We start from the raw sequence: 19,088 nt of genomic DNA, 5'->3' as shown, positions 1-19,088 counted from the left end.
CCCTTCTTGAATGCCTTGTGTAGTGAGCTTGGTTTTTTTGAGTTGAAGCTCCCTCTTGATTTGAAGCTCCCTTGCATTACAAGTTCATTGCCACACACATCATGGGCAAAGACGGCATATGCATGTTTCATGGTGTAGGTTTTCATACATGGCAAGTCAAGGTGAAAGGTTATCTAATGAGAAAGGGCTTATGGAATGTAATCATCAAAGAGGGGGAAGATGAAAATCAAATCACTCGTGCACAACAAAGGGAATTGCAAATTAAAGATGAAAAGGCATTGGGCATTCTCCTCACTAGTGTAGCGGATGATATCATACACCATCTAGATCAAGCTACCTCTTCTAGAGATGCATGGGAGATTTTAGAGAGAACCTTTGGTGCTAAATCAAAGCATTCAAAAATATCTCTAAAAATGCAATAATATGGGCTTACTATGCAAAATGATGAGAGCCTTTCAAGCCTAGTAAATAGGCTTAAGAGCATTTGCACTCAACTTTCATATATCCAATGCAACATAGAAGAAGAAGATAAGATAGCTGTATTACTTAAATCACTCCCATTGCATTATGATAATATTGTAACGGTGCTTAAAGAAAAGGAGCCCATTCCTTCTCTTGAAAGCATAGTACATTCACTACAAGAAGAAGAAAAGAAGCACACCAATCAAGAGGTAATTGCTAATAATGCACTTTATGTATCATCTACCAAGCACACCTCTCCATGCAAGCATTGTGGCAAGACAAACCATTTGTCCCCCAATTGCTACAAAGTCAAGAAGTGCACCAAGTGTGGCAAAACGGGGCATGCACCTCAATTTTGCAACACCAACACTCGAGTCCCCAACACCAACAATACCTCCAACGTCAACCAAAGAGGTAAAAGCATTCCCAACAATCTCCACTACACAAATAGTGGTGATGATGATGAAAGTGATGGCGACTATTGTGATGAAGGTGAACAATTCAACTTTATTGCTCCCGTATCTACTTCTACTTTCGCATCCTCTTCTCCAACCATCTCTATTGCTTCTACTTCTAATTAAAAAAATGCTAGAGGGAGTTCCGAACATGGCTCATTGAAAGTCTTTCAATATGATGGCATTTTGTAGTTTCCCAACTCCTATGTTGGATCCTTGTATTGAAGTCTTAATTTTTTGTGAACCATCATGTTGTATCAATGTAGATCATAGATGTTGTATCCATTGAGAACCATCATCACATTTGAACCTTGATCTTGTATCCAATCTTTTGTATCAATGTTGGTCATAGGTGTTGTATCCATTGAGAACCACCATGAACCGCATTTCTTCTTGCAAGTGAACCTTAGGAAGTTCAAGCATGTGTTTAAGAGGGAGATTGAAGGGTAAACACATGTTGCTCTCACTCTCTACTTAGCCGTGCGAGAAAACTACCTAGAACTCTCTAGAACTCCACCTCAAACCTACATAAGAGGACCTCCTCTCATGCTTGTAACCAATTTCCATTTTTCTTATAATCTAAGCTCTGTAGCTCTATTTACTCATACGTGTATTTTTCTCTCTCTTACTAGTCTTCATGCAATGAATGGTTCTAGTGTGTATCCACCCTAGAAATCCCTACAAACTAAACTAAATAGGTGCTACGATTTTTTTTAAAGAAAATAGGATGGGAATCAAACTAAATGCAAATGCTATCTCTCACTCTCTCTCGATTGAAGCATTGATGCCCTTTCTATTCCAAGCCAAGCATGTTGCAGTTGCATGCAGCAAGATCCCTCCTTTGACATATGCAATGATATGAGGGCAGTGAACTCTCTCTCTCTCTCTCTCTCTCTCTCTCAGCATCTCATAAGCAATCTCAGAGTGAATTCTCTAATGTTAGGCAAGGATTCTGGTGCCAGGAAGGGGGATCTTGATCTCTCGTAGTGTAACCTGTGATAAAGAGAGGTAGATTACACAGACACTCTAGACATGGGTATATAGAGATCCATGCAGTGCTTAGGAGAGTGGAAAAAGCGACACGCTTGGGAGGAGAGTGCAGGGATGAGGAGGAAGCAAGGACGAGGAAGAAGCAGGGGTGAGGGGCGACGAGCAGAATATTCTCACTTAATGGATTTTATTTGAAGTTGAGCGAGTAGGAGCTATTAGCAATTACAAAAGAAAGAGCTTTAGGTTTACAGAAGCTAATCCACAACATCCAAAAAACTAGTGCTAGTAGAAGACCAAGATCGCAATTCCCACCACCGAGCACAAAAAAAAGATACAATATGTGCACTAATTAAGCTAATCTACAGCCGAAAAACTATTGCTAGTAGTAGCGTAATTCCCACCGAGAACAGCAAAAAGATACAATATGCATTGAAGGGACATTTTTTTCTACTGAGTCCTATATTTTTGACTCATCGATCGGCACTGCCTTCTCCTCAGCTACCTCACTGCCAAACTGCTCCAGGTTGGAGAGCCCACCCTTCTTTCCCATTTCGTGGTATCATTCCATCCCCATCTGCTCTTTTCATGTCTACCCTCTCTTGATGCGCCCTTCCGCAAGGCGCCGCTCCTGCACTTCCAAGGTCTTGCCTCCAGTGCCTCCAAGAATGACCGTCTCTCTAGCGCAGGCCTTCTGGTCAAGCTCCTCGCAAGATTCCATCGTCTTCGACGGTGTGGTTTCTCTTGAAAAAAACACAAGGCTGCTAGCAAAGATAACGCTAACCGCCTCAAGCGAGTAGGTTGCACCCATTTCAAAAAAGAAAATACTTTCAAAAGAACGCATATTCCTTCTCATTCTTTCTCGTAAGCTAAAAATTTTGCATGGCGACGAACCAGAGTCTGCATGGGGTATTGCAGGTCTTCATGACCCGTGGCCTTACAAGAGAGAGTCAAGGCAGAGTTTGCTACTCGGGGGTTGCTGCCACGTAGAGAGGAAAGGGTAGAGAAGGATGCCGCAGAGAGATTGTTGCTTCAGCTCGTGCCCATTTTGTCTACCCAGCTCTCGCACTACCTTCGCCTTTGACACACAACCCCCTTGTTGGACCCCTCGGCAAACTACAACCATGAGGGTTGTGATCAATCCTATCGGGGAGGCAGAGGTTGAGGGGTTTCAGAGGTTGATAGCGGCACTTGAGTACAGACGATGGTGCAACTGCAACAGGGTCGGGCAATGCTCGACGGATAGAGGACAACAAGCATGGAAAGGAGGGCTCGTGATTGTGACAGACGTGCTAAAGGAATCTCGCAAGAAACATGTGATTTTATTTAAGGAAGAATGAGTGTTGGCTTATCTCTCTCTCTCTCCCTCTCTCTCTCTCTCTCTCTCTCTCTCTCTCCCTCTCTCTCTCTCTCTCTCTCTCTCTCACACACACACACACACACACACACAGCCATTTTTTGACCTAGTAGGTAGCAGTTCACTCTTTTGACCATAACTTGCTCATCCGAACTCCGATTTAGGTGATCTATAGCCTCAATCGAAGAGCACAAAGCCCTCTACGCATTGATGTAAAGACAGAATTTTTCTGTGTAATGAAAGGCTTTGCTGTAACAGCATCTCAGAACTGAAAAACTGTCAAAACTTTGCGTTTTTGTTGCCGACTTGAAGGCAATGTCAGACAAAACTCGCAAGGGTGGAAAAGCCACACTCGCCATGGAGAATGATGCAAAATCTCCAAGGAATTTGGATGCTAATCCAACCACATCGTCTACAAAAACGGAAGCAATGATCATGGCTTACTTGATCTCGTTACAAGAAACCGTCAACAAGCAAGGTGAAGAGTTGCGCGCACTTGCAATGGAGAATGGTACTTTAAGAGTTCTCGTTGTGGAGAATGAGCACCTCAAGAAGGTTCTTGAAATGCAAACAACACGCTTGATGCATCTTGAGAATGAAGTTCAAGAATGTAAACGCTCTCTTGTGGACATGAATGTAGTGAAAGAGCGCTTGAGCAAAGTTGAGAGTGATCATGTATTGAAAGAGGAAACGATAGATACAATACGACATGATGTATGTGAGATGAGAAATGCATCCAAATCATGGGCTGATATATGTAAGGATAATGTGGTTTCTACATCTCCTATCACGCAAGCCGTTGTCCAAGCAAAGAATGTAGAGAATGTGGACACTCAAGAATTGCAAGAACGACAAAAACGCTCAAAGAACATCGTCATTCGTGGAATCAAGGAGGAAAGCATGGAAACACCCCAATCTCTTGCGGTTGCTATTGAAGAGTTTTTTGCTACACACTTTGGCATGTCAGGAATCATGGCTTATGGTGCACATCGAGTTGGAAAACAAGGAGTCCCTCGCTCGGGAGAAAGACCTATTGTATGTACCATGGCTGATGAGGTAAAGAGAAAGATCATCCTTGACAATGGTTGGATCTACCTCAAAGGAACGGGTTGTAATGTATATGAGGATCGCACTCTTATGCAACAAAATGTACGTCGCAAAGCATACGAGGAAAGAAGCAAGAAGGTTAAGGTATCATCTCAAGAAGAAAAGTCACTTGAGGAGGATGCAAGTCCACCCAACAAATAGGGACACATGATCTATGAGACCAACTCACGCTTGCGAATAAGCTTTTGGAATTGTAACGGGTATCCATGGAATGCGGGAATTGGCATTGATGAGCTTACCAATGACTCCGATGTGATACTTCTTGTCGAAACATGGGAGCATGATGCGCAACGAATTCTTGGATTTGACAAATACGATGTACATTCTTTGATGTGGGCCAAAAATGCAAAGCAACGAAGAGGCCAAGGAGGCGTAGCATGTATGACCAAAAAGGGTTTGAAAGATGTTTCCATTGTCAAAGAAGATAAGTATAAACGCTACTTATGGCTGAAAATCAGCCCACCAAATGGTCAAGTCATGTTTGTGGCCGGCTGCTACATTCCTCACTATGACTCCAACTTTTATGCTCGCTTGAATATGGATAGAGATCAGCCCTTTGTTGAACTAGAGGAAGACATTGCTCATTACAAGGATCAAGGTGAAGTCATTGTTTTTGGAGACATGAATGCTCGCACAAATATGTTACAACACGACACACAACAAGTCGACATGCCGCATGTATCAAGAAGAGTGGATGACTCATACATGTATAATCGAAGTTCTAATGATGCAAAAGAAGTGGATCACTATGGAAAGTCACTTCTACATATGTGCAATAGTACCGGAATGCTCATTGCAAATGGTGTATCTCTATGGCAAGGCACCAATGACTTTACATGTAGAAAGCACAATGGTGCTAGCGTGATTGACTATATGTTGTTCTCAGAAGCCACTCTAGAATGCATACAAAGCTTTACACTTGGTGAATGGAATCCGGAATCGGATCATAGGATGTTATGTATTGACCTCAAGTGTGGTAAACGGCCCGAGCATGTAGCCTCCAATCATGATGTGAATCATTTGTACCTACGTCTAGACTTCAAACGAGCACTTATATATGCTGATATGGTGGACCAAATGTTAAGCATGATAGAGCATCAAGGGAGCCCAACATTAGAATGCAAGTGGAAAGTTTTCAAAGAAGTAATTTTCTCTTGTGCGAAGGAATGCTTTTCGGTGAAACACATGTCTTGCAAAAGGTCTAAGAAGGGTAGCACCAAGAAGAAATGGTTTGACATGGAATGTAGTCAAGCCCGAAAACACTTGCTAAGATTGGATGCAATCAAAGACAAGGAAGTTTACTTGGAATGTTCACACACATACAAAGCACTTGTTTAAAAGAAGAGGAGAAGGTGGGAAGTCGAAAAACAACTTCTTTTAGCACAAGAGAAAGCACATGCATGTGGCAAGTTTTGGCAAAATCTAAAAGGCAAGCGCGTTGAGAGCTTTGGTGACTTGACTCTTGAGGATATGTATATGCATTGTAAGAACCTCTATGAGCAACCCAATGTTGATAAGATGGAGGGTTGTAGCTCCCTTCCATTTATGTCTCCCTTCTTTACCATTGAAGATGTATGCCGCGCGCTTGAGAAACTTGCTACTCGCAAGGAAGGTGACCTTCAAGGTGTCAAGGCTGAAATGATTAAATGGACAAGCAAGAAAACACGATATTGGATATGCGATATGTTTAACCTTGCACTTCAGTATGGCATGCCTCATGATTGGAGTGCAAATTGGATCAAAAACCTTTGCACAAAGGAGGAGATGTAAACAATGTGAACAACTATCGCACTATAATGGTTGGTTCTTTGATGGCAAAGTTATTTGGATGTATCATGGAGATGAAGATAAGTGAATGGGCTGAAAATAATGGCAAACGTGCGCTTGGCCAAGCAGGTTTTCGAAAGCATCATAGCACTATTGATCACCTTGTCACTCTTCGAGTTCTTATGGAAGCGTCTCGATTGAAAGGAAAAAAGTTGTATTGTTGCTTTGTGGATTTCAAAAAAGCTTTTGACATGGTACCGCGAGGAAATCTTTGGAGACGTATGCAAAGCCTTCAAGTGTCGAGAGAATTTATGCATGCAGTCTTTCGCATCTACCAAAAAGTGATATGTCGATTACGTATGGGAGATGGAATTTCAGAATTTTTTGCAAGCACTATTGGTGTCAAACAAGGATGCCCACTTTCCCCAACCCTCTTTGGGCTACTCATTGATGAATTGGAATACATGGTTCTTGATTTTATGCAGCAAGAAGGCATAGAAGAGGTTAAGATTGGAAATGCGGTGATCATGCTTTTGCTTTATGCCGATGATGTAGTGCTCTTGGCACATACCTTAGAAGATGCACAAAAGCTTATGAGTGTCTTGGAACGCTTTTGCCTACATAGCGGGCTGATCGTGAATGGATCCAAAACCAAGGTTATGCTTGTAAAGACCCTCAATGACGAAAATCCATGCATTGTATACAACAATGAGAAACTTGAAGTGGTAGATCACTTCAAGTACCTTGGCCTTGAGGTTCCATCCAATCATAAATGGAAGGATTGTGCAATGCGTCGCTTGGAAGCCGGAAAGAGGTCTTATTATGCATTTGAGAACATGTGCAATGCAGGAGAGATCAAGTGTTGGGCTCTCAAAAAGTACCTCTTTGACACATTGGTGACACCGGTGCTTCTTTATGGAGTGGAGGTGTGGGGTGGAAGCATCGGGAAGTCTACTTGGAAAGAGTTTGAGAATGTCCAAAAGCGTTTTCTCACCAACTTTCTCCAAGTCAAGACACAAACACCCTACATGCTCTTACTTCTTGAGTCCGGATCGCTTCCCATTGAGGTCTTGGGCATGGAAAGGGTTGTGGAGTACATGCGTAAGACACAACGTAGCCCTTTGCATCGACTTCCTAGAATCGCATATGAAGCAAGTCAAAAGGTTCAAAAGACATGCAAGAGCAAAATACTAAGTTCGGGGTGGATGCTTGATATCAAGAAATGGTTTGGAAGATGGGATGCATGTCACTTGGTCAAGGATGCGTCGATCGACTCCCAAGTTAATGAGGCCTTCTTACAACGCCAATGTATCATGGCTTGGGAGAAATCCGGAGGTTCCCGCTTTAGCCATTACACCACACACGTTGCCCCAAACTACAAATCTCTCTTCTTCTCGGAACGAGGTAACCGAACCCATTCCTACATCCTTGAGCCCATCCCGTTGAGTGCGATCCGCACCATTGCCTCCATTCGTCTTAGCTCCCATTCTCTATGCTGTGAGACAGGACGTTGGGGCACTGGCGAGGAGTGTCATCGACTTTGCACCTTATGCCCTCGTCAAGTGCGAGAGAGTGAGTACCACACACTACTTGAGTGCTCAGCTTTTGACCACATTAGGTCCTCTTTTCCCCATATATTCAGCCATGAGCTCTCCCTACATACCTTCCTCTCCCAACCACGATGTGGACTCTCTATTGCGACGCTCATTTCAGCCATTTTTGAGCATCGAGAGTCACTTATGAACTCCACTCACACCACGTGACATGTTCATTTGGTCCCATAGGTCATATTTGACCTCCCAGGACGATAATAGAACTATCTATCTATCTATCTCTCTCTCTCTCTCTATCTCTCTCTCTCTCTCTCTCTTTCTCTCTCTCTCTCTATCTCTCTCTCTCTCTCTCTCTCTCTCTCACTGTGAGAGAGAGAGAGAGAGAGAGAGAGAGAGAGAGAGAGAGAGAACTGTGAGAGAGAGAGAGAGAAAGAGAGAGAGAGAGAGAGAGAGAGAGAGAGAGAGAGAGAGAGAGAGAGAGAGAGAGAGAGAGGTTGGGTTCAGACGAGGCGAAGGTAGCATGAGGCGTGTGTCCTCTCTGGCAGACACCCATTGGGCAAAAGAAAACATGTGATCTCCAGACGCTCCTTGTTGTGCAGAGTTTGCACCATTACAATAGAGTTTTCTAGCCTGTCTCATGTGAACATCATGAGCGGAGGCACAGAGAATGCCGACGGGCTTGTCGGAACCCGTCCACAAAGAGAGAGAGAGAGAGAGAGAGAGAGAGAGAGAGAGAGAGAGAGAGAGAGAGAGAGAGAGAGAGAGAGAGAGAGAGAGAGAGAGAGAGAGATCATGCATACGCCTGTTACATTGGCTACTGAGGTGGCTATGGAGTTGCTAGACAGGGCAAGTTCACCCAAGTGGCCGACAAATGCGACGGCAATAAATTGGAACGCCATCTGCGAAAAGTTGACAGCAATCAATGGGCCTGCTAGGCAACCTTGAAGCTTCACCTCTTTCCACATAACCTCCCACTTAGGGTTCCTGAACCTTTGAAAACCTGTAAGCTCTTCATGGGAACATATAATTCTCTTGTTCATGCCAGGTGGGCCTCTAGAACAGTGTGTGTTGTATTCCCTAAGGCTAAAGTCTTTATGAGAGGTTATGTTATGGGAGTCTCCAGTAGTACTCGTGTTACTTCGATTGAAATCAAAATATACGTTGCGGTTGTGGTTGTGGTCGAGGCCGCCATGGAAGCTTGGGCTCAATATTTGGCTATGAGGAGGAGAGGAAGGGCAAAATTCTTGGGCACTTTGCTTGGAGCTCATTGTGTGGGTGCAAAGGATGACGTACTTCAACACAAGGGAAGCTTGAATTGATAGTAGGTACGTGTGGTGGGTCGAGAATGGAAAGCTTCAGGTGACGTTAATAACACAGAGTGCTTCAGGAAGATGGATACCTAGAAGCGCAGGGAGGTAAGCCTCGTCTACCTTCTCTCCTCCTTCAAGGACGCATCTCTCTCTCTCTCTCTCTCTCTCTCTCTCTCTCTCTCTCTCTCTCTCTCTCATCAACTTTTGCCCGCATACTAGCCAACGTGGGCTGGCAAGCTCAAGCTCAAGCTACAATTTTTTGGTAGGAGAGAAGAGTCTCTCTCTCTCTCTCTCTCTCTCTCTCTCTCTCTCTCTCTCTCTCTCTCTCTCTCTCTCTCTCTCTCTCTCTCTCTCTCTCTCTCTCTCTCTCTCTCTCTCTCAGCTTGCTTGTGTCAACTTATGGCCAAGGTAGGTTGCGAAACAGTCCCCCGACCAAAAACTTAGCAAGCTGGACTCGAACTCTCACTACTTCACATGCGCATCTTCCAATCAATTGCGCTAACAACGTAGTAGGCTGCATAGTACTGCCCGACATAGTGCAGCGCATTAATGAAAAAATATAACCAAGCCCCCAAAAACCTGCCTGGCCACGATTTGTTAATGATTGTGTGTCATTGACCCACGCTATTGCTCATGCCAGCTTGCTATAGTAGATGACTCCACGTCCTTCCTTTTGTCAGTCCTGTCCTTTGTCTTTGCAACAGGCATCTCTTGGGATTTGTATCGTACTTTTTTTTTCAAAAATTGTTGGGACATATTGGCATTTTTGAAATTGAAAAGGATATGATATTAAGCTGAGACACATTTTTATGAAACACCTAAGAATCAATAGGAAAAAGGAGAGCATTGAAAATCTCCACAAAAAATTTAGGATTTTTTGAGGGTTTAACACTTTAATCTGCCAAATCTAAATGGTTTCCTTCCAAGTGACCCCCAAAACTAACTGAGAATTTTTAATTTTGTGCTTTAAAAATACACTAAAGACCGGTTTTCTATGGCACTTTTTTTGAAAATCGATCGCTATTTAATGTGCCCCTGATAGTGATATTGTTTCTCATTTTTGACAGAGAGAGAGAGAGAGAGAGAGAGAGAGAGAGAGAGAGAGAGAGAGAGAGAGAGAGAGAGAGAGAGAGAGAGAGGTCTAAGCATCTTCTCTCACTTAGCGTCGTTCTTTCATGATCCATTGCAAAACAATGCGTTCTCAATACGATGCAGCTCTTTCACTCATCTAGCTAGTAAGATTTCCATACAATCTTATCTTGAGCAAACACAAGCTCAAAGAAGATTGCATTTTTTTGCAACAAAATTACTATGCAAAGTCACTACAACGGCTTCCCCTCTTGTTGAAACTATCGTTTCAGATGTGAAGAAGGCTCCAATACTACCTTTTAGAGTAGTGCATGGCTTTGATCTTCATAGATTGGAGAAGAATTTGCCTCTTATAATTGGTTGTGACATGAATATTCCACATGAGCAAGGATGTAAATCATATTCCAATTATAATCATTAGGAAAAAAATGGACTCTCCATGGGCCTTGTAAGAATCCCTAATTTAAAGGAAGCCTGCCAAGATTAAGGGGGACAAAGGCTTTGAATGGGGCTATTTTGGTAGGGTCTCCTCCACCTTTGACCCCTAAAAAGGTAGGGGGAAGGGGGAGGGGGGTAACCATTTAAAAAATAGGGAAGGGGGGGGTAAACCATTTGAAAAGTAGGGGGGTAGGGGGTCTTCTCTCTCTACCTTTTTGTCCAACTTGTAAGTGGCCTCTTAACTCTCCCATGCCACCTAAGCAAATCCGTGGGTCAAAGAGGTCAAAAAAATGACTTTTTTCAAAAACTTGCAAAAAAACTCTATTTCCCCCTAAAAAGTATCCCCAACATATACACATAATAAAAAAAATATTTTAAAGTTAAATTACTCAAAATTCAACATTTTTTGACTCCCTCCAAACTTTTAGAAAATTCTCCCCAAAATTGAAAACTCTCTCTCCTAATCTAAGCTCCTCTCCTACACACATCCCCCTTGCACCTGCACCTGCTATTGCACCTACGCACCCATCTCTCCATCCTTCAAGCTCCATCTCTCCATCCTACAAGCTCTATCTCTCCATCCTTCAAGCTCCATCTCTCCATCCTACAATGCCTCTTGACGACGTGACCAATGTCCCAGCAAGCTCTTCACGTGGTAGGTCTCCGGGGCTTATCCTACGCCTACCTCAAGAGTATGTTCCCACAAAGAAAACATGCTTGGGTACATTACCTTCAGCCAACGAACGCCGCGCTCAAGGGGAGAAGAATGTGGATCTCTGGACAGACGGATGCTTGTATCCAAAGGATCCTTCTCTCAATGTTCATCCGTCTTTTACAAACATTCCATCACTGTTGCAATACGTTGGAAATGGAGAGCAAGGTTTGTTGGGCTACTGCAAGAGACTCAATAAACACGAGATTGCGCGGTCCGAGATCTACTTGTGTCATTGGCAGTTGCTCAATGGGAGTTTCCACAATCTTCAAGCTCAGATGCAAACAACTACTAGTGCGCTTGAGGAGGCAAAGAGCACCATCACAACCAAGGAAAATGTAATTAAAAAGCTTGAGGATACTCTTTCACACATGAAGAGTACTGCCATGGGAGGTAGGGTGCAAGAAAACGAAGGGTGACAGCTATGAGGTAACATGTTCTATCCCTCATGTTGTTTAAGTTTAATACGGCTCATCATTGTTGTTTTGGGCAATAGGAACTTCGTCCAAGAAACGTGCGGCGGCGAGAATGCGTCAGCTAGGGCTACTTTACTTCGTTCTTGTTTCAACAAAGAGGATTTTATTGGGATTCTTGATGCTCCAGAGGCAAAACACTTGAAAGACGCAATCACTAAGAGAGTTCTTAGAGATTTTTCTAATATTGTCACTGATCTAGATGTTCAGGATATTTGTGATGCTGTTGGGATTAGTACCAAGGGCTATCAAGCAATACATCAAGTGTTAAAAGATGCATTAAGAAGTCGAGGAGTCACGGAAAACCTATTCCCACTTCCTCACAGAGTGCAGATTGCCAAGAAGGTGTCAAATGAAGATGTTGTTCACCGATTAGGGGACTACTTGTATATTGAAGACACGATGCCTCTTCAGCCGCTCCGTAGCAAATCACAAGGAAGGAAGGGCCGCGGGAAGGGAAACGGTGCTGTTTCTAACAGTGTGTTGCGGACCGAAGGGTTTGTTTACACCAAATTCAACAATATCTTTGTGGACTTGATACGATTGCAGCAGTCCATGGCTGTTTTCTACAATTTGAGTGATGCAGGTTAGTTTAGAGTTGCCTACATGCTCTATGATGTGTCATAACATGCATTTTGAGGCTTTATGTTGTTGGCAGTTCTTGAAGGCAAGCTTGTGTTCGTGCTGAAGTTGGATGAGTGTGTAATTGTTAAAGGGAGAAAGTTGGAGAGAATGAGCATCACGCTTATGAATGAAGCCCTAGCTTATGCTAAGCAATCTTGCAGTTCAAGTGAAGCGACAAAGGCCTCTTTTAGTGTGCAATCAGAGAAGGATATATGGTGGCTTGGTGCAATTGAAGTTCCGAAAGAGACACATGAAGTCCTTGCATGGATTTTCAGTAGAATCCCATGGGTCACAGAGGTCATTAAAGCTCAAATAAACGGTGAGAAGCTCATGGTTCCAGGACGTGGGGAGTTCGATGTTGAATGGAATTTAGGTGGTGATTTAAAGACCATAAAGTGCATGCTTGGATGAAAACAAGGTGCAAATTCTTTACTTCCCTGTCCATTCTGTACGAAAGGGCACAAGACAAGTCGAGCAACTCAAGTGGAAGGTCAGGACGATGATAATGATGACCATATAAATAGGGAGTGGCAAAGTTCGGTTCTTTCATGTGATATGCTGCAGGTGCCCAATAGGGATAGCAAAGATCCTCGGTGGAACCCCATAATTCCCTTCTCCCTCAACAATGTTCACTTTTGCACATTGCATGAGTTTATACGAATATTTGATAGGATCTTAAAGCATCACATTGATTATGCTTTCACAATGAAGCCCCTTCAACGGTCAAAAGACTCCTTGTAGGGGGTGCAGATGCTCCTTAATGAGATTGGATGTCACCGATCAAGGGTGAACATTGTAGTAGAGACTTGTAGGGAGAAGACATATGAGGTGGCACAAAAGGTTTCCATGAATGGAGCCAAAGCATGTCGATTTTTCAAGAAGATGTCAAAGTCTCCAATGCAGGTATCCAAGGCAAGTGTCGATCTAGCAAGTGAGAAGCGGTGGGAGTTGTGGAAAGATTTTTGTTCATGCACGACGGACAAAGATCCCAATGTGGAGGTTGCTAACCAACGCAAGCTAGTATGGTCATCCTTTCAAAAGGTTGTGCAATTGATGAATCTTTCAAGCACCATCGTTGAGCAGCGAGAGGAGTTCAAGAAGGTGCTTTATGAATTCACAAAGGCCACTAAGGACGGATGGTCTGAAAGCAAGATTACACACTACATGGTTTGTTTTAACGGACTTAATACATATGCAATGTTTGAAAATGTAACTTTTCTATTCGCTTATCTCCTTTTTGGTTGTTTTAGCACATTCTCTATGCGCATGGTGCATACTTCATGGACCGCTATGGTTCGCTTGATATATGGAGTACACAAGGCATGGAGAATTCCCACTATCGAGCAAAAGGACTCTACTTCAAGAATACTCGGCATGGTGGTGGTAGTTCACACTCCAACTACCTCCAAGAGATGTTTAATTGGTTTTTTAGGCACACCTTTGGGAGAACTCGTACTATTGAGAAAGCAAGAGAATCAATGTTAGCAAAGCAGTTACGCAACGCTTCCCGTACTGCAGCATCCGAGAAGTGGAAACGCTCGCGAGCATCCCTTGGCCACGAAGCTTGGCGTGCAACTAAATATCGAAAAGGCAGCATTTGGGCGTCGCGTCCGCGTCCGCATGATCCAGGTTTAGTTGTTCAATTCAATTGCTTTATTTGAGTTTCACTCAATTGGCCGCATAGTGTGAAAGGGCCCAAATCTCAAAAAAACCTATTTAAAGGTTGAAGGGGCTCATTTTGTCATCTTCCCTACCAGGTGCAACCATGGCACAAAAAAAACAAACGGCTAGGATTGCATATCCAGAGGGGCCGGATGGTCAACAACTCAAAGGTACAGCAACAGAAGCTAGAACTTCACAAGCTCAAGGTGAAGTCCACACAGAAGAAGCTGGAGCTTCAAATCAGCATGGCCAGTCCTCTACAACAACAAAAGAGAGACGGAAGCATCATCTTGTTGTCTATTCATCGGACTCCAACGATTCTGATGGCAATAGGGAGGATGAGAGCGACGAGGGCAAAGAAACAAACAGCCAAAAGCAGCCATCAGAAGGCTCCGAAGAGACACAAACGGATGAAGATTCCCCATGGGTTGGCGTCCAAATAGAAACTTATCAGGCTCACATGTCTATTGGGGGTAAGACACTTCCTAAAGGGAGTGGACCTACACCATCACATCCGGTCGATAGTGAAGAGCACGAATCAGATGGACAGTGGGTGGAATCCGAATATGAGGTGTTGGAAGTGCCTGTGCAGAAAAAAAAGAGAAAGAGCATTGTCTACAAGAAGAGGAAGCAAGCTGCCCCAACTCGTGCCAAAAATGCACCTCCACATCGACCTCAGAAGGTACGAAAGCGCAGCCGTGCTTTTCCGGAGATTCGACACTATCAAAAGAGCACCGAGCTCTTGATTCGGAGGGCCCCTTTTGCAAGGCTATGCAGGGAGGTTTGGCAATTGTACAACACTCAGTTTCGGATGGGCGCCGTGGCCATAGAGGCAGTCCAAGAGGCAGCAGAGCAATATTTAACTGACATATTCGAGGATTCTAACCTCTGTTCCATCCATGCAAAGCGTGTAACCATTATGCCCAAGGATATGCAACTTGCTCGCCGTTTGCGCCATGAGGAGTAGCTTGTAATTAGGCATCAACCTTTTTGTATTTACGGAACTCCAAGATTGCGAAGAATTTGAATACAAGCGTCTTTTGATTCTATATCCCACTCTGTGCATTGTATTGGGAAGAATTTGAATATAAGCGTCTTTTATTGTATACCCCAGTGCGCATTGTATTGTTTTAATTCTGTACCATGCAATGTAGCACTGGTTCAAGTTTTGTCTACCTTCTACTGTATGTATGTAGCCATTAGCTTGTTATTGTGAAAAATTGCCTACGTTTAGCACCTTGGCTAAGTGGGGCATGCACTTCCTGATGTATCCATGCTATGTGACTCACTATTGCATGGCAAAAACATCTACAAAGTGTTAAAAATGGCTTGGAATGCCCCCAAGTTGGCTGCCACAAGGGCGCGCATTTGGGGCTTCCAGAGGCCTATGGATGGACATAATGCGCGCCCTTGTGGCAGCCTCTCCTAGTGCTTTGCTGACACTCTCCAGTGGTTTCCTAACAATTTTGACAAGCAATAAGTATGTTTTGTTTGCTTCAATGCTTCAATTAGCATAGATGCTACTGGAATTCATCCCCCCTTAGTCCATGTCAGTCCTAAACTCCAGAAAGGGCTTAGATATTGCCACAAAGTTTACTCTTGTGGTTTGTTAATACAACTTTAGGTATCTGGGGCAAGATGGGCTTCAGGTTACCTGGGTATCCATGTCTTCCTATTTTGCAGCTGGTTATTATTGTCTTCTCACTCTGTTTTGTAACTGGATATGCTCCTATTCTCCAAGAAGGGTTTAGATATTGCCACAGTTTTGTGGTTTGTTAATACATATTTAGGTATCTGGGGCAAGATGGGCTTAAGGTTACCTGGGTATCCATGTGTTTCTCTTTTGCAACTGGGTATTAATGCCTTGTCACTCTATTTTGTACTTGGGTATGCTCTTAGATGTGTCCAATTTCATCTGCCACAAGGGCGCGCATTTGCACACTTCATCTGCTAATGGAAAGCCCTAATGCGCGCCCTTGTGGCAGCATTGTTTAGGGACTTCCAAGCCCTTTACTAGGCACATACATAACTTTGGAAGCCTAGATATAACAAAGTATACATTTTTTAAATTTTAATGCCTGCCAAACCCTTTAGTAGTCATAGCAAAAATTATGGTGCTTCTCATACACAATGGAAGCCCAACATAAAAGAAATCCAAAACCTTGCAAGAAAGAGAGTCATAGACAGCAAAAAGTAGTTTCATTAAAGAAATCAATGCTTTACATGATATCCAACTTTTGCTTTAGGATCTTTCTAATTACAATTTTCTGGCGCTTGGCCTTTTGGGGTGGCTCCCTGTTAAGTAAAGTGGTTGTGATTTCTTGGGTGTCATTAACCCCTACAGCTTGGTTCATGCCGACATGGGCAATAAGGAGCCCGCGAAAGTTTACACCGAAAGTGGATATTGAAAAATCTTTCTTTACAAGCACTACAAGGTTGGCCGTTTGGGCAAGTGTTGTTAAACACAACGCCTTGGAGAGTGAACGGAGAGCAAAAATTTTGTAGCGACCATTGGGAGAGTAGTCGGCATGGACAAACACCATGACACCAGTGGGAAGTGTGCCGAGGTAGTGAGCAAGTGCCGCTTGAGGTCCGAATGGAGTCCTCCTCCCCCCTGACCGTTGCGCCCAGGCGTCAACCTCCAGAACATCCTACAGAACATAGGTTTTCTGAGATATGGCACAAAATTATGATGTAAAATTAACAAAATCATTTGTAACAATCAAATGTAAGTGAGCATCTATACCTCTTGTCTACGATCCTCCTCATCGGCATCCGGGTGCAAGTAAAGATCCACGCTTGACTTCCCCTTTGGATCAAGCAAAACAGGTGTTGCAGCAGGTGGTGGTGAATCCACTCTTGCGCGTTTAGCCAAACACATGGCTTGCACGGCCACAAACTCCTCCTCAGAGACCTTGGCCTGCTCAGCCGCTCCCACCTCGGCTTGTGTGATCGCCACTGTGTCCGCCAAAGTATTCCCCATGGGCAGTAGGAGATCATTGTCATGGGAGGTGGTGGTATCAAGCTCAAACTTTCCATGGGCATCGAGGATGGCGAAACACTCATCCATGCGAAGCTCAAAGTATTTCTCCAGATCGTGCATAAAAACAAACTCCTCCCCACCCACCACAATGGAGGAGAAGCGGGTAATCTCTTCCTCAGGGATGGCATCCCGAGTGGTGGTTCCTTCTGGCGGTCCTGAGGATGAACTGACTCATGGAGAGGCCTCCAAGAGGCCTTGAATCCCTACAGGGTAGGTCAAGGCAAGCGTCCTCTCCTCTGCGGATGAGTGAATGGCCGCGTGCTTGGGGTCCTTCACATCAGCCAATACCCCGCCGATCTGCAAGTGAGGTAGCACTACATCAGGGCCTGTTGGGCACTCGTGAAGGAGGAAGATCATTATGGCCTGAACAAAGAAAAACGTGTTTCTGATCCTTCCCTTACGCATTGCTCGCATATCATCAGCTTCAAGCCGCACATATTGTCCGACGGGTTGTGCTATGGTGGCAAAGCGTGCAAGCCTCTGATGAAATGGCCTCTCCCCTTGATAGATGTGGTGGAGAAGGCCTTCAGGGACCCATTGCCCTGGTCGGTTTGGTAACTCAACAATGAATCTCCCCATGCACGTGGAGATGTATGAAGTAATGTGCTCAAGAGATTGAGAGTGGAGGGTCAAGGTAGTTTCCAAATCGGGTTGGGTTGTGAAAAATGCTTGAAGCTCAGGGCAATTTGCATGCCCAACCTCAGTAAGGAATGCATCTAAAGCACTAGTAGCAGCCATGTCTTCTCTTTGCGTGATTGGGTATGCTAGGTCTCTCTGCAATGCTGGGATGAAAATGGTGAAATGAGGAGGTGGTCCTCCTTATATAGACATATTCTATCTCGAAAAAATAAAAAAATATGGATTTAAAAAATAAATTTACACCACCTTGAAACTCAAGTACAAAATCAAGTACAACACCTTAAAACTTTTCAAAATCTTTAATAAAATATCCAATATATAAACGATTAAAGTTACAAGCCAATTCACTTAGACAAGATGATTTCGTCTGTAGCCCAATCTTTGTAAACAAGCATAGTGGCCTCCATCCGCCTTCCAATCTATACAACCAAAAATGGGCAATCAAAATACAAAAACCCACAGAAAATAAGAAAAGGTAGCTAAGGAAGCACAAAGCAGACCTTGCGTTGTTCTAGTTTGAAACTTGCATTACTGACATCCTCGAATCCAATTATGACAAAGTGTTCCCAAAGATTGGCAAGAGTCCAATGTCGATTCGCTGCAACCACCTCCACCTCGTTATTGGGCATGCAGACACGAATTTCAAAGGATTGAATCTCTTTGGCTGTCAGGTGCAAGGGTATCCATTTGCCACGTTTGTGCATCCACCTCTCATAGCTAAACCGTGCATACAAGGTGCACCTTGCTTTCAAATATCTAAGGCAAAGCTGTGTGGGGGACACATTGCACTTATAACGGTCACCATCATGCAAACCGTCAACATAGCCCCAATTGACACCTAGAATGGTGTCCATTGCATCTATGTCAACTTCTTTGCAAACAAACATTGTTGGTGTTTCTACAATCGGTAGAGAGCGGAATGCATGCACAAACAAATGAATGGGACAATGCCAACTGAGACCCACCGATCTAGTTGCCTTACCAAACTTTAGGGACCCTTGGAAATCTTCCACCACCTTGCGCTTGAAAGAAAGAAAAGCCCAATGGTCTGGAGTTGGCCATTCTGCACTCTGCAATGAGGGTGTCTCCACGGCTTCTAACCTACCATACCTTTGTCTTGAATTCGGCACCACGTACTTGTGGGAGTACATGAATATTCGCTGCTCGGTAAGTTTTTTCGATGAAACATTAGGAAACATAAGCTCCCCAATGTGAGCATGCACAACCATGAACGTGCCTGAGAGGCACTGAAGCGGTTGCTCCTCAACTAAGCTGGATGGAAAAACATCTTTACAAATGTCCTTAGTTAAACATAATGATCACATAAATGTAAACATGACATATGCATGGGATAGCTAAACCATGAAAAATTACAATGAGGTGCAAATTGAGTAGAAGCTCTCTTGAGGT

This window comes from Adiantum capillus-veneris, chromosome 14 (assembly GCF_014529385.1).
Source record: "Adiantum capillus-veneris isolate H3 chromosome 14, ASM1452938v2, whole genome shotgun sequence".
Taxonomy (NCBI): Eukaryota; Viridiplantae; Streptophyta; class Polypodiopsida; order Polypodiales; family Pteridaceae; genus Adiantum; species Adiantum capillus-veneris.
Note: the sequence above shows the minus strand (reverse complement) of the source record.